This window comes from Mytilus californianus, unplaced genomic scaffold, assembly GCF_021869535.1.
Source record: "Mytilus californianus isolate M0D057914Y unplaced genomic scaffold, xbMytCali1.0.p SCAF_14, whole genome shotgun sequence".
Taxonomy (NCBI): Eukaryota; Metazoa; Mollusca; class Bivalvia; order Mytilida; family Mytilidae; genus Mytilus; species Mytilus californianus.
The window spans coordinates 16,375,114-16,382,848 of NW_026262626.1; the positions used below are offsets into that span (position 1 = coordinate 16,375,114).

Sequence of the window (7,735 nt, forward strand, 5' to 3'; positions counted from 1 at the left end):
ATTACATTCCTAAAACTAGGGGTACAGTTTGTTCTTGTGTTGTGCTGTTGCACCACTGTTCAGGAGAGAGTTGGACACTCACACACATGTTTAACACGTAACTGTAATTGTCTGTCACAAGTCAGGAGCCTGTAAAAATAATAAAATACACCAGCCTTGACGTGATTGTCGTTTGTTGCTTTATATAATATATGTTTTTCGTTTCTTGATTTGTACATGAGTCAGGCCGTTAGTTTATGTTAGTTATGTCGGGGCCTTTTAAAGCTTGCTATGCGGTATGCGTTTTGCTCATTTTCTTTGCCGTACGGTGGCAATTAGCTGCTAAATTTTACGTCATTTGGTCGCAGGTGGAAAGTTGCAATGATACCACATCTTCTTATTTTTATATAATAACCGATGCCCCGTGTAGGGTGAATGCCACACTCGCTGCTCGTTTTCGAAACTTTGTAACAACTCTCAGACTCAGACAAAAGTTTATGCCTATTTAACATACCCTTATTTTCCAGTGGCAGTCTAAATTTCCCACCTTTCTTACCGGTCTTCCCATCTTGCAGAACATACTCATTTTGTGATTGTTAATCTGTTCTCGTTCGGAATATGCATGACATAAATTGAAACTGGGGTTAAGTAGGTAACATTCAATCAATTATTCGCGACGAAGTGAAACTTCCTTATGTAACGCAACATTGAAAAATAAAACATTACGCACTTTCTGTTATATTTATCGGTCAAGCCAGTGCCTAATGTTAAATAGTTTTATCTTGTACACCATGGTTGTTGTTTCTTCTCCATAAAGTTGTATTTAAAAGGTAACAAGTAATCTAAAAAAAATATGATGTATAACCCTATACCAAAGATAACCCTATGGCATTTTTATTTATATTAATGCTGACCTGGGAAATTAACACTATTATTGTAAATTTATGAACGTACAATGTATGTATAATTTTGGAAAAAGGATACAAAAATACATAATCATGAAAATTTTACAGCTAAAACAAAACTTTCAAGAACATTCTAATAACCTATTGTATTTGAAAATAAATATCCAGATTTCATGACAAGGTCACAGCTAAGTATTCTGCAACCAGCAGTAGTTCCTTAATTCTGTTAAACTACAAGCATTCGTACAACAACCACAAATAAGTGTTTCTGTGGCATTTAATTTATCTTGTAAAACATCTGAAATAAAAATGATATAGTTTTTAACATGTCCGGGAAATGTTTAAAAGTTAATTCATCAATGCAACATATAAAGTTCCCCGTTTCTTTTCTCAATTATATAATGTATAGGTAACACCATTACTAAATGATACCTGTTTCTAATTGTTAATTTTAATTATATAGAAACACAAGAGTGCAATAAAAAAAGAAGAGGGCTTATACATTGGGTCGGAAGAAGACACTTTTTATACAACGTTTTTAAATACTTTTTCAGCAAATCCGCACTGAAATAGGCTTATATTTCTAAATACTGCCGAAGAGTGACTTAATAAATCCTTAACGGATATGTTCCAATTGTCGTAACTACAATTCCGTCCCCTTTTCACCGAATGTGACCTACCGAATTAGACTTATCACCGGGTTTGTACTAACATGAGCAACACGACGGGAGCCACATGTGGAGCTTGTGGATCTGCTTACCCTTCCGGAGCAGATCACCCCCACGTTTTGGTGGGGTTCGTGTTGCTCAGTCTTCAGTTTTCTATGTTGTGTTTTATGTACTGCTGTTTGTCTGTTGGCCATTTTCTTTTTTTGCCATGGCGTTGTCAGTTTATTTTCGACTTATGAGTTTGAATGTCCCTTTGGTATCTTTAGCCTCTCTTTTAGCATTACATAAAATCACAAACAAGCTTTTACCCTTTGACAAACGATATTTTATTCTATCTTTAGAATATTGTCTCATTGAGTAATATATAGCCACTCATACCATTTCATTAAATGCAATGTAACATAGAAAATAAAAACACCATATGTTTTAAAATTCATTCAAATATGGATTAAGGAAAGCGGTCCATGATTTGAAGAAATAAGGAAAGCGGTCCATGATTTGAAGAAATAAGGAAAGCGGTCCATGATTTGAAGAAATAAGGAAAGCGGTCCATGATTTGAAGAAATAACCATGAAAGTTTCAACCAAAATTGACTGACATGTAAAGCGGAAAGTATAAAATTGATTTATCGTTGAACGAAAGCATTTTTTTTATGATTATCATGGAAATGTCATTTGCAGTATCAGGGTTAATTTTATTTAAAACACTAAGTGTGTTTTACCCCCAGGAATAAAATATCTTCGCTGTATTTTGGAATTTTCGGTTTTAAATCTTCTTCAATTTCCTATGTATCTAATTTGGCATTCAAACTGTTATGATTCAAGTGCCACTGACGAGTCTTATGTAGAAGAAACTTGTGTGTTGTGCACAACTGGTAAGCCTGGTATCTTTAATGAGTTTTAAGTCATCATATTTATGAAATCTTACCAGCAATATGTAATTCTGCGTTCGGAGAAGATAAACTGCATATCAACTCCAAGATGCTACGAATTTCCAAATGGCAGTCCTTAAACATTGACAATGAAATAATTTCCCCATTTCCACACTGAATTCGTCCAAAAGATTTTTGAGAAAGAGCAATGATTATAAACAAGTAATAACAAAAATATACAGCAAACATTTTCATGATAGAATCATTTTCATAAAAATGGAAAATGCGAGTAGAAACAAGATAAATTGTATGACAGAAATAGACACACCTCACTTATACGTCTTAATCCTGATAGGCCAAAGATATATTTACAAGAAATACACAAAGAAATATATTAAGACTATATGAGTTATGGAAGTTTATTTATAGAGAAAAAGTAATGTGAACTTGAAATATTATATATAGGTTAATCATTTCTTTAAGCCATATTTTTCTTTTAAGAATGTATGATAAGTCTAATCTGCAAATATTTTGATTTCTTTATATGCATTAAAGACCGAATTTTGCTCTATTTTACGAATAAGGTTATAAGAAAAACTTTGAAACCCAAAAGTTGTAAAACTGACAACAAGAAATGTAAGAAAACAACAAAAGGTCTTGTTTATGGAGAAATTGTGGGGAAAACATCTTATTTTTTCTCAAAGAAAACGAGTTTGTTGAAGTGTAGAATTAAAGGGAATGTTGTAGCCTGTTACCTCATTGTACAATGTAACAAAACATTAATGCAACATGTGCAATGGGTTAACAAAGTTACGAACAAAGCATTAATTATTAATTTGTTCGGTTAATACATTTTTGCTCAATGTTGGCAAGAACTGCGAAGTGAGCTTGCGGTTCAGAATAATTGTGTTTTTTTATCAAATGTATTTTCAAAAAAATATATCATAGAACATATCACGTTATTATACATACAACGTAAGCTTCGGTAATAACTCCCTTTAGTTGTTCGCATCGCAAAAAAAAAAACCAACATGTACCAGTAAAGCCAAAATCAAAAATGAAACTTCGAACGCATTTATCAGGCAAAGTACCAAGTAAATAACAGACAGCAAGCTTGTTACTTAATATGTGTTAGATTGACACAGCACATCTTGTTTCTTAATTGTGAATTTCCAAAGAAAAAATCCATTGTACTTTCTATGGAAAAACATTAATTGAATATAAGAATAATAATCGGTACATTTTTGAGAAACAAAATGAAAATAATGCTACTAATATTAGATTTAAATTGCCATTTGATTACTAATTATTCATATTTTTTTCTTCACATGTTTGTTATATTTAGTCATTCAAAAGTAATAATCTATTCCAATGCACATCTGAATCACGTTACAGATACCTGTACTTTTAAAACATTACGCAACCAATGAACTATTTTTTCTACAATGAACAAGAGGTTGCGGTTTTTAATGAACTTAAGAACACTTTGTGGGCTATCAGAAATGTTTACAACTATAATTAGTATAAATACGTATATGTTTGATAACTTAAGGGTCGTACATGTCTAGTTTTGACAAATAGAAGGTCATTAAACCAAGTGACGTATTATCTTGTTCACATAGAATATGTATTTTTATTTACATTGTACGTACAAGCGAAAGAAAACTAGTTTACTCTCTCCGAAACAAGGAAGTAGTTCCACATCATCCATATTGTTTTATCTGAATGGTTAAACTGCGATTTCCGTACTTGATTGTGGTTTTTATTTTTTAGGTGTTAATTAGTTTATTATTAGGACAATGTAAGATGGGAAGCTAGAATAGAAAAAATATTTAACAGTCTGGTGGAAAAGATTTTTGTCCTATCATAAAGGGGAAACAGATTTTCTGTCTCGATGTTTTCCGATAATAACTCTTATTTTGTAGTACATTTAAACGACACCATATTTCCACGCAGGTTGATGTTGAAAAATGGTGATGGTAACAGCTATCCTCAACTGACAGGTATAAGTTACACCAATTACAAAATTGTGTAAAGCTTTTCAACAAATCACATTTTCATATTTGACCAATGATAAATGTAAAAAATGTTTGAAATTTAAAAATATTATCGGTATCAAGTTTCAAGGGTTGTTTACAGTTTTATAAGTTATTTAACACCAAACCTATTTTCCAACTAAAAATATGACACATTTAATCATCTATTTTAATACTACGATTGATATGGGCGGGAACGACTATCCTTCAGTTTTCAGGATACAAAATTACCTTCATAGAAATAATACACAAATACTACTTTTTATTTACCATCTGAACTTCAAATTATAAATATCTGTTTTTGGTTTTTAAATATTGAAACAGGGAACATAACAATTTATTTACTTATTGTATATCTCTTTTTCTTGTTTGAAGGAGTGTTTCTTGTTTCTTGTTTGAAGGAGTGTTTCTTGTTTCTTGTTTGAAGGAGCGGAGCCGGATCTGAATATCCTTCTGGAACCCCCGAGATCATCCCAAGGTTTTGTTGAGGATTGTGTTAGTATTTTCGTCGTCTAACCTTTTTTATCCATGATTTTGTCAGTTTGTCTCGACTTCTGCGTTTTGAATGCCCTTCTTTGTATATAAAAAAAATCGTATTATAAAGATTAGTATATGTTTTAATCAAAATTTAACAACAAAACATATATATCCCTTTGTAACTATATATTTACTTATTTTGTTTTTTTTATGGGATTTTATGTATTTTAGGTTAATGTTCGTTCAAATACCGATGAATTAATTCCTGTTTACATTAAATAATATGAGATGATAACAGCTATGTTTAACTGACAGATATAAGTTGAATAAATAATTAGGTAAAGCTTCATCATCCCTTTTTTAAAAACTAATTACAATATTTTTTACCAATGAGAAATGCCAAAAAATCATTGAAATGAAAATATTATCGGTATCAAGTTTCAAGAGATGTTTACAGTTTTTTCAAATAATGTTTAAAACAAAACCTATTTTCCAAATAAATATATGACACATTTTATCATATATTACTTCAATAACAAAACGGTGAACCAACTACCCTTAGGTTTTCAGAAAACATAATTATCTTCATAAAAAATGCACAAATACTACTTGAAATGTTATTAATTCCCTCCACTCCCATTTCGATGTAAGTAAAACAAAACTCAACACATAAGTAATGATAATCATATTTTGGCATAAATAAACATTTACAATCATACATATGTCATAAATAATTTTTAATTTAAAGTCCATATTAATTATAAATATTAACCTCTAAAATATATAAATGCACCAGTCACATCCCAAAAAGACATCAAATTCAGCAATCTGCATTATCTGAAAAAGACTAACATCTTCGATTTAATAAGATTTAATGCATGTACAAAAATGTTCAAGTAATACAAAAAAAAAATATAAATGGGCGGAAGGGTGGGTAAATTAAACGTGTTGAATTGACCAGTAAACTAATTCAAATAACAAGGGAATATGAAATTTGCCAGAAGTGAACAGATATTTCTATCAACCAATCAGAGGAGATTAAAATACGAACGATGAATTATGCATACAAACAGGTAACGAGTTATGTCGAAAGTATCCGAGATGGAATTAAGCATTTTTAATTAATTAAAAATTTACCAATTCCCTCCACTCCCATTTCGATGTAAGTAAAACAAAACTCAACACATAAGTAATGATAATCATATTTTGGCATAAATAAACATTTACAATCATACATATGTCATAAATAATTTTTCATTTAAAGTCCTTATTAATTATAAATATTAACTTCCAAAATATATAAATGCACCAAACCAACGGCCATTATAAAGTGTCCAGTGTTAAATAAAAACTACACTATAATATAAACATACCTGATAATACAAACAACAAATACTGGAATCCTGCAAACTAATAGAGGTTCACAGGTAAACCAGATGTAGAAGTAATGGTCTAGCCCAGCTTTCTTGACCATCATCTTCTGAAAATAAAGTTAAAAACCACAAAGTATCTTGACCAAAAAAGTACATGTAAATACAATATTCTAATTACAAATGATTAACTACACCTATAAAAAAAGTTTCGTATAACAGAAACGCCAAAATAACTTAAATATAATCTATCTTTACAAAAACATTTGTTTTTATAGATAGATCCTGATTGCTGAACAAATTGCTTGTAAGTTTAACAAATAAAATATTTCTCTTCAACGTTAACTTCGCCAATGCTTTATTACAATCTATAACAGTTTGTTTTGTGTCAACAAAATCTATGGGTCTTGGCAAAATTGCTGAAACTATTTTCTTTAAAGACGGTAAAGTGTTGCAAATAAAATCAATTAAATTATTGTAATATTGAATAATCAACTTGCTGGATAAACCATTCCCAAAATCGTTTGTGCCTACATGCAATAACAAGTGTGTGTATCTTCTCAACAGTGCTTTATTGTCTTTCACAAATTGATGAAGTGTGTATATATTAGCACCAGATATAGCATTGCATTCCAGCCAGTTAATGTTATTTACGTATTTGCAAGTAGAATCTGACAACAACAAAACCTTATTTTTTGACACATTGTCTACCAAAAAATAACAAAAAAAAATTAAATGGGAATTTCCTCAGCCATAGCTCGTGATATAGACAATTTGTCATGTAAATCAAATTCTAAATAAACGTTATAAGCATCACTACGCCAAACCCCGTGAAATTGTATTAACCCAGAAGGAACTTTACTGTGGAAAGCCCATGTAGCCCCTCCTCTGCGAAAAGAATGAGAGGAAAATTTAGAAGAATCTAACCCACACATTTCTAAAATGTCTCTGAGTTTTTTCTGAAAAAATGAATAACATAAAATTTTATTGCCTTTAGTTTGTGGAATTAAAAAGGCGGGGTCATCAGCATTGGCTGGTACTAGAGTGCACATACAATTGTAAGCATTATACGGACAAAGCGGGAAATCCTTTATCTAAACCAATGGTAACTCAAGTTTCCTATTACCATATTGAATGGTTTTTGACCATTCCATTTTAACCAACAAGTAATCACTATAAACAATGACGTTATTTCTGCATAATTGTTTGCGTGGATCAAAATTCTTTGCCGAAGTTGGAACTAGATTAGACTTTCTAACCATGAGAAAAAAGGCAAACAAAAAACAGCATCAGAAAGTTACATCAGACGGATTAGAAATATCAAAAAATTCATACATTTTCAAAAGGATATGTGGAGTAATAGGCAAAGCTCTGTGAGGCATATGAGGATTTTGACGAGACAAACCTCTAAACAATAATTTTATGGAAA

The 7,735-nt window shown here is 30.9% G+C and overlaps 1 long non-coding RNA gene across 1 annotated transcript; it reads right to left on the minus strand.

Annotated features, from left to right (window-relative positions):
- Window positions 1-838: 838 nt before the first annotated feature.
- On the minus strand, window positions 839-2,694 carry LOC127724853 (uncharacterized). The gene is made up of 2 exons (XR_007992757.1): window positions 2,480-2,694; window positions 839-1,182 (listed from the first exon to the last, which is right to left on the minus strand). It is a non-coding gene; the product is annotated as an uncharacterized LOC127724853 (long non-coding RNA).
- Window positions 2,695-7,735: the final 5,041 nt, after the last annotated feature.